Genomic DNA, 8,977 nt, shown 5'->3' with positions numbered 1-8,977 from the left:
TCAATGTCACCACTAATATCCTGTATCAATGTCACCACTAGTATCCTGTATCAATGTCACCACTAGTATCCTGTATCAATGTCACCACTAGTATCCTGTATCAATGTCACCACTAGTATCCTGTATCAATGTCACCACTAGTATCCTGTATCAATGTCACCACTAGTATCCTGTATCAATGTCACCACTAGTATCCTGTATCAATGTCACCACTAGTATCCTGTATCAATGTCACCTGTATAAATGTCACCACTAGTATATAAAATGTCACCACTAGTATCCTGTATAATGTCACCACTAGTATCCTGTACAGTCAATGCCACCACTAGTATCCTGTATCAATGTCACCACTAGTATCCTGTATAAATGTCACCACTAGTATCCTGTATCAATGTCACCACTAATATCCTGTATCAATGTCACCACTAGTATCCTGTATCAATGTCACCACTAGTATCCTGTATCAATGTCACCACTAGTATCCTGTATCAATGTCACCACTAGTATCCTGTATCAATGTCACCACTAGTATCCTGTACAGTCAATGCCACCACTAGTATCCTGTATCAATGTCACCACTAGTATCCTGTATCAATGTCACCACTAGTATCCTGTATCAATGTCACCACTAATATCCTGTATCAATGTCACCACTAGTATCCTGTATCAGTCAATGCCACCATCAATGTCACCACTAGTATCCTGTATCAATGTCACCACTAGTATCCTGTATCAATGTCACCACTAGTATCCTGTATCTGTACAGTCAATGCCACCACTAGTATCCTGTATCAATGTCACCACTAGTATCCTGTATCAATGTCACCACTAGTATCCTGTATCAATGTCACCACTAGTATCCTGTATCAATGTCACCACTAATATCCTGTATCAATGTCACCACTAGTATCCTGTATCAATGTCACCACTAGTATCCTGTACAGTCAATGTCACCACTAGTATCCTGTATCAATGTCACCACTAGTATCCTGTATCAATGTCACCACTAGTATCCTGTATCAATGTCACCACTAGTATCCTGTATCAATGTCACCACTAGTATCCTGTATCAATGTCACCACTAGTATCCTGTATCAATGTCACCACTAGTATCCTGTACAGTCAATGTCACCACTAGTATCCTGTATCAATGTCACCACTAGTATCCTGTATCAATGTCACCACTAGTATCCTGTATCAATGTCACCACTAGTATCCTGTATCAATGTCACCACTAGTATCCTGTATCAATGTCAATAGTATCATCAATGTCACAGTAGTATCCTGTATCAATGTCACCACTAGTATCCTGTATCAATGTCACCACTAGTATCCTGTATCAATGTCACCACTAGTATCCTGTATCAATGTCACCACTAGTATCCTGTATCAATGTCACCACTAGTATCCTGTACAGTCAATGTCACCACTAGTATCCTGTATCAATGTCACCACTAGTATCCTGTATCAATGTCACCACTAGTATCCTGTATCAATGTCACCACTAGTATCATGTACAGTGCCACCACTATCAATGTCACCACTAGTATCCTGTATCAATGTCACCACTAGTATCCTGGTATCAATGTCACCACTAGTATCCTGTATCAATGTCACCACTAGTATCCTGTATCAATGTCACCACTAGTATCCTGTATCAATGTCACCACTAGTATCCTGTATCAATGTCACCACTAGTATCCTGTATCAATGTCACCACTAGTATCCTGTATCAATGTCACCACTAGTATCCTGTCACAGTCAATGTCACCACTAGTATCCTGTATCAATGTCACCACTAGTATCCTGTATCAATGTCACCACTAGTATCCTGTATCAGTCAATGTCACCACTAGTATCCTGTATCAATGTCACCACTAGTATCCTGTATAGTCAATGTCACCACTAGTATCATCAATGTCAGTATCCTGTATCAATGTCACCACTAGTATCCTGTATCAATGTCACCACTAGTATCCTGTATCAATGTCACCACAGTAGTATCCTGTATCAAATGTCACCACTAGTATCCTGTATCAATGTCACCACTAGTATCCTGTATCAATGTCACCACTAGTATCCTGTATCAATGTCACCACTAGTATCCTGTATCAATGTCACCACTAGTATCCTGTATCAATGTCACCACTAGTATCCTGTATCAATGTCACCACTAGTATCCTGTATCAATGTCACCACTAGTATCCAATGTCACAGTATCCTGTATCAATGCCACCACTAGTATCCTGTATCAATGTCACCACTAGTATCCTGTATCAATGTCACCACTAGTATCCTGTATCAATGCCACCACTAGTATCCTGTATCAATGTCACCACTAGTATCCTGTATAAATGTATCCACTAGTATCAATGTCACCACTAGTATCCTGTACAGTCAATGCCACCACTAGTATCCTGTATCAATGTCACCACTAGTATCCTGTATCAATGTCACCACTAGTATCCTGTATCAATGTCACCACTAGTATCCTGTATCAATGTCACCACTAGTATCCTGTATCAATGTCACCACTAGTATCCTGTATCAATGTCAACTAGTCACAATGTCACTAGTATCCTGTATCAATGTCACCACTAGTATCCTGTATCAATGTCACCACTAGTATCCTGTATCAATGTCACCACTAGTATCCTGTATCAATGTCACCACTAGTATCCTGTATCAATGTCACCACTAGTATCCTGTATCAATGTCACCACTAGTATCCTGTATCAATGTCACCACTAGTATCCTGTATCAATGTCACCACTAGTATCCTGTATCAATGTCACCACTAGTATCCTGTATCAATGTCACCACTAGTATCCTGTATCAATAGTATCCTGTATCAATGTCACCACTAGTATCCTGTATCAATGTCACCACTAGTATCCTGTATCAATGTCACCACTAGTATCCTGTATCAATGTCACCACTAGTATCCTGTATCAATGTCACCACTAGTATCCTGTATCAATGTCACCACTAGTATCCTGTATCAATGTCACCACAATGCCACCACTAGTATCCTGTATCAATGTCACCACTAGTATCCTGTATCCTAGTATCCTGTAAATGTCACCACTAGTATCCTGTATCAATGTCACCACTAGTATCCTGTATCAGTCAACTGTATCCTGTATCAATGTCACCACTAGTATCCTGTATCAATGTCACCACTAGTATCCTGTATCAATGTCACCACTAGTATCCTGTATCAATGTCACCACTAGTATCCTGTATCAATGTCACCACTAGTATCAGTATCCTGTATCAATGTCACCACTAGTATCCTGTATCAATGTCACCACTAGTATCCTGTATCAATGTCACCACTAGTATCCTGTACAGTCAATGTCACCACTAGTATCCTGTACATGTCTAGTATCCTGTATCAATGTCCCATTTGTATCCTGTATGTCACCACTAGTATTTATCTGTGTTGTTAGTGAGATCAGTTCTGATTTATAGTATCCTGAAACACAGCCTGTGTTACTATTCTATTCAGCCATTTGGGATTATCAGACAGGTTGTTAGTGAGATCAGTTCTGCCGCTAATATTAGGAGAAGGGGTCATGACACACACACACACACACACACACACACACACACACACACACACACACACACACACACACACACACACACACACACACACACACACACACACACACACACACACACAGTCGCTTGCTGGCTCGCATGCACAGAACACATGCTTTGCAAAATCTTTAAGGTGTGTGGGATAATGGATACCACATCTTCTCTCTGCACACCTCAAACCGTCACCTAACAGCTTTTCTGTGCAGAATACATCTGTTGCTTCTCACTGCAGAAAAGAGACACACACACACACACACACACACACACACACACACACACACACACACACACACACACACACACACACACACACACACACACACACACACACAGCTGTTGTCTGCCAAGACGGCTCTTTAATCTAGTGAAACAGTTGCTTTATCTTCCTGCTCAGGCTGCTGTCACCTAACAGCCACCAGAATGATCTGGAAATGCTTGCAAAAAGCTACACACCCCTCTTCCCTCCTCTCTCCTCTCCACTCTCTCCTCCTCTCCTCCCTCTCCTCTCCTCCTCCTCCTCTCTGCCAAGACCCTCTCCTCTAGTGAAACAGTTGCTCCTTTCCTCTCCTGCTATCCTCTCCACCGCTCTGTGGAAATGTTTACTCCTCACTCCTCTCCCTCCTCTCCTCCTCTCTCTCCTCCTCCTCCTCCTCTCCTCTCCTCCTCTCCTCCTCCTCCTCTCCTCCTCCTCCTCTCCTCTCCTCTCTCCTATCTCCTATATCTCCTCTCCTCTCCTCCTCTCCTCCTCCTCCTCCCTCCTCCTCTCCTCTCCTCTCCTCTCCCTCCTCTCCTCCTCTCCTCTCCTCCTCCTCTCCCCCTCTCCTCTCCTCTCTCCCCTCTCTCTCTCCTCCTCTCCTCTCCTCCCTCTCCTCTCCTCTCCTCCTCTCCTCCTCTCCTCCTCCTCCTCCTCTCTCCTCTCCTCTCCTCTCTCCTCTCCTCCCTCCTCTCCTCTCCACAAAGCTACACACACCTCGCTAACACACACCCCTCTTCTAATCCTCTCCTCCTCTCCTCTCCTCTCCTCTCCTCTCCTCTCCTCCTCCTCTCCTCTCCTCTGCTCCTCTCCTCTCCTCTCCTCTCCACAAAGCTACACACCCCTCTTCTAATCCTCTCCCCTCCTCCTCTCCTCTCCTCCTCCTCTCCTCTCCTCTCCACAATGCTACACACACCTCGCTAACACACACCCCTCTTCTAATCCTCTCCTCCTCTCCTCTCCTCCTCCTCTCCTCTCCTCCTCTCCTCTCCTCTCCTCCTCTCCTCTCCACAATGCTACACACCCCTCGCTAACACACACCCCTCTTCTAATCCTCTCCTCCTCTCCTCTCCTCCTCTCCTCCTCTCCTCTCCACAATGCTACACACCCCTCGCTAACACACACCCCTCTTCTAATCCTCTCCTCCTCTCCTCTCCTCTCCCCCTCTCCTCTCCTCCTCCTCTCCTCTCCTCTGCTCCTCTCCTCTGCTCCTCTCCTCTCCTCCTCTCCTCCTCTCCACAAAGCTCACACACCTCGCTAACACACACCCCTCTTCTAATCCTCTCCTCCTCTCCTCTCCTCTCCCCTCCTCCTCTCCTCTCCTCCTCTCCTCTCCTCCTCTCCACAAAGCTACACACACCTCGCTAACACACACCGCTCTTCTAATCCTCTCCTCCTCTCCTCTCCTCCTCCTCTCCCCCTCTCCTCTCCTCCTCTCCTCTCCTCTCCTCTCCCCCTCTCCTCTCCTCCTCTACACCCCTCTTCTAATCCTCTCCTCTCCACAACGCTACACACACCTCGCTAACACACACCCCTCTTCTAATCCTCTCCTCTCCTCTCCTCTCCTCCTCCTCTCCTCTCCTCTCCTCTCCACAAAGCTACACACACCTCGCTAACACACACCCACCCCTCTTCTAATCCTCTCCTCCTCTCCTCTCCTCCTCCTCTCCTCTCCTCTCCACAATGCTACACACACCTCGCTAACACACACCCCTCTTCTAATCCTCTCCTCTCCTCTCCTCCTCCTCTCCTCTCCTCTCCTCTCTCTCCTCCTCTCCTCTCCCTCTCCTCCTCCTCCTCCTCCTCCTCTCCACAATGCTACACACACCTCGCTAACACACACCCCTCTTCTAATCCTCTCCTCCTCTCCTCTCCTCCTCCTCTCCTCTCCTCTCCACAAAGCTACACACACCTCGCTAACACACACCCCTCTTCTAATCCTCTCCTCCTCTCCTCTCCTCCTCCTCTCCTCTCCTCCTCTCCTCTCCTCCTCCTCCCTCTCCACAATGCTACACACACCTCGCTAACACACACCCCTCTTCTAATCCTCTCCTCCTCTCCTCTCCCCCTCCTCTCCTCTCCTCTCCACAATGCTACACACACCTCGCTAACACACACCCCTCTTCTAATCCTCTCCTCCTCTCCTCTCCTCCTCCTCTCCTCTCCTCTCCACAATGCTACACACACCTCGCTAACACACACCCCTCTTCTAATCCTCTCCTCCTCTCCTCTCCTCCTCCTCTCCCCCTCTCCTCTCCTCCTCTCCTCTCCTCTCCCCTCTCCTCTCCTCCTCCTCTCCTCCTCTCCTCTCCCCTCCACAAAGCTACACACACCTCGCTAACACACACCCCTCGTCTAATCCTCTCCTCCCCTCCTCTCCTCTCCTCTCCCCCTCTCCTCTCCTCCTCTCCTCTCCTCCTCTCCTCCTCTCCTCTCCACAAAGCTACACACACCTCGCTAACACACACCCCTCTTCTAATCCTCTCCTCCTCTCCTCTCCTCTCCCCCTCTCCTCTCCTCCTCCTCTCCTCTCCACAAAGCTACACACAACTCGCTAACACACACCCCTCTTCTAATCCTCTCCTCCTCTCCTCTCCCCCTCTCCTCCTCTCCTCCTCTCCTCTCCTCCTCCTCTCCTCTCCACAATGCTACACACACCTCGCTAACACACACCCCTCTTCTAATCCTCTCCTCTCCTCTCCCCCTCTCCTCTCCTCCTCCTCTCCTCTCCTCTCCACAATGCTACACACAACTCGCTAACACACACCCCTCTCCTAATCCTCTCCTCCTCTCCTCCTCTCCTCTCCTCCTCTCCTCCTCTCCTCTCCACAAAGCTACACACAACTCTCTAACACACACCCCTCTTCTAATCCTCTCCTCCTCTCCCCTGCTTCTCCACCTACCCCCCTCTCCTCTCCTCCTCTCCTCCCCCTATCCCCATCTTTCTCTGTTACCACAGTTCAGAGTTTTAATACAATCATTAGATCACCATCACTGAGCCCCATCCATCCACCTACACACAGAATACACACACACCCACACAGTTCAGTTGTGGTTAGACAACGATGAATAAGGATGTATTGAATTGGAAACAATTAGTGTTATTAATGTCTGAACGGAGAAACAGGCTGAGCAGAGAATAACTGAACACAACTGGAGTATATGAACATGTTCTCTGTCTCTCTGTCTCTCTCTCTCTCTCTCTATCTCTCTCTATCTATCGCTCTCGCTCTCTCTCTATCTATCTATCGCTCTCTCTCTCTATCTATCTCTCTCTATCTATCTCTCTATCTATCTATCGCTCTCTCTCTATCTATCTCTCTCTATCTATCGCGCTCTCTCTCTCTATCTATCGCTCTCTCTATCTATCTATCTATCTATCTATCTATCTATCTATCTATCTATCTATCTATCTATCTATCTATCTATCTATCTCTCTCTATCTATCGCTCTCTCTCTCTATCTATCGCTCTCTCTATCTATCTATCTATCTATCTATCTATCTATCTATCTATCTCTCTCTCTCTATCTATCTCTCTCTCTCTCTCTCTCTCTCTCTCTCTCTCTCTCTCTCTCTCTCTCTCTCTCTCTCTATATATATATATATATATATATATATATATATATATTAGAGAGAGAGGCTGTCATGTTGAGGTCCTTGCTGCAGTGGTGAGGGGCATAAGGGGCAGGGGTTGACTGGCTGGTGGTGCTGTGGTATGGGTGTAGGTGTGGATCCTCCTGGCCCAGGTCCTCTGGGAGGGAGTCTCACTGGTCTGGGAGGGGTGTCCGTTGCTCTGTCGCACCTGTGTGAGGTGCTGGGGTTACGGTTGAGGGTGATGTCCTTCAGGGTCCTAGCAAATTTGGGATTGCTGCTGTTCAAGTCCAGGATGGGCTCTGCTGCCTTGTAGAGGAGGACCTGGTTATAAAGGCTGTCCAAGTCCAGGATGGGCTCTGCTGCCTTGTAGAGGAGGACCTGGTTATAAAGGCTGTCCAAGTCCAGGATGGGCTCTGCTGCCTTGTAGAGGAGGACCTGGTCATAAAGGCTGTCCAAGTCCAGGATGGGCTCTGCTGCCTTGTAGAGGAGGACCTGGTCATAAAGGCTGTCCAAGTCCAGGATGGGCTCTGCTGCCTTGTAGAGGAGGACCTGGTCATAAAGGCTGTCCAAGTCCAGGATGGGCTCTGCTGCCTTGTAGAGGAGGACCTGGTTATAAAGGCTGTCCAAGTCCAGGATGGGCTCTGCTGCCTTGTAGAGGAGGACCTGGTTATAAAGGCTGTCCAAGTCCAGGATGGGCTCTGCTGCCTTGTAGAGGAGGACCTGGTCATAAAGGCTGTCCAAGTCCAGGATGGGCTCTGCTGCCTTGTAGAGAAGGACCTGGTTATAAAGGCTGTCCAAGTCCAGGATGGGCTCTGCTGCCTTGTAGAGGAGGACCTGGTTATAAAGGCTGTCCAAGTCCAGGATGGGCTCTGCTGCCTTGTAGAGGAGGACCTGGTTATAAAGGCTGTCCAAGTCCAGGATGGGTTCTGCTGCCTTGTAGAGGAGGACCTGGTCATAAAGGCTGTCCAAGTCCAGGATGGGCTCTGCTGCCTTGTAGAGGTGGACCTGGTTATATTTGTAAGTCGCTCTGGATAAGAGCGTCTGCTAAATGACTTAAATGTAAATGTAATGATAAAGGCTGTTCAAGTCCAGGATGGGCTCTGCTGCCTTGTAGAGGTGGACCTGGTCATAAAGACTGTCCAAGTCCAGGATGGGCTCTGCTGCCTTGTAGAGGAGGACCTGGTCATAAAGGCTGTCCAAGTCCAGGATTGGGAATTATGATGTGTCTGGGGGACCCTAGTCTGTCCTCTGACAGCAGCTCCAGTGATGTGCCGGATGTTTGGACACCAACATTTTGCCACTTTGTTTTGGAAAAAATGTCCTCTTGTCAATAACCTACACATGACCTGCTGATGACCTGCTGATGACCTGCTCATGACCTGCTGATGACCTGCTGATGACCTGCTCATGACCTGCTGATGACCTGCTGATGACCTGCTGATGACCTGCTCATGACCTGCTCATGACCTGCTCTCTCCCTTCATTGGCATGGGAAACATGTGTTGACATTGCCAAAGCAAGTG

The sequence above is a fragment of the Oncorhynchus keta genome, chromosome 5 (genome assembly GCF_023373465.1).
Source record: "Oncorhynchus keta strain PuntledgeMale-10-30-2019 chromosome 5, Oket_V2, whole genome shotgun sequence".
Classification (NCBI taxonomy): Eukaryota; Metazoa; Chordata; class Actinopteri; order Salmoniformes; family Salmonidae; genus Oncorhynchus; species Oncorhynchus keta.
The sequence above is the reverse complement of the archived record's forward strand: the minus strand, read 5'-3'. Positions refer to the sequence as shown.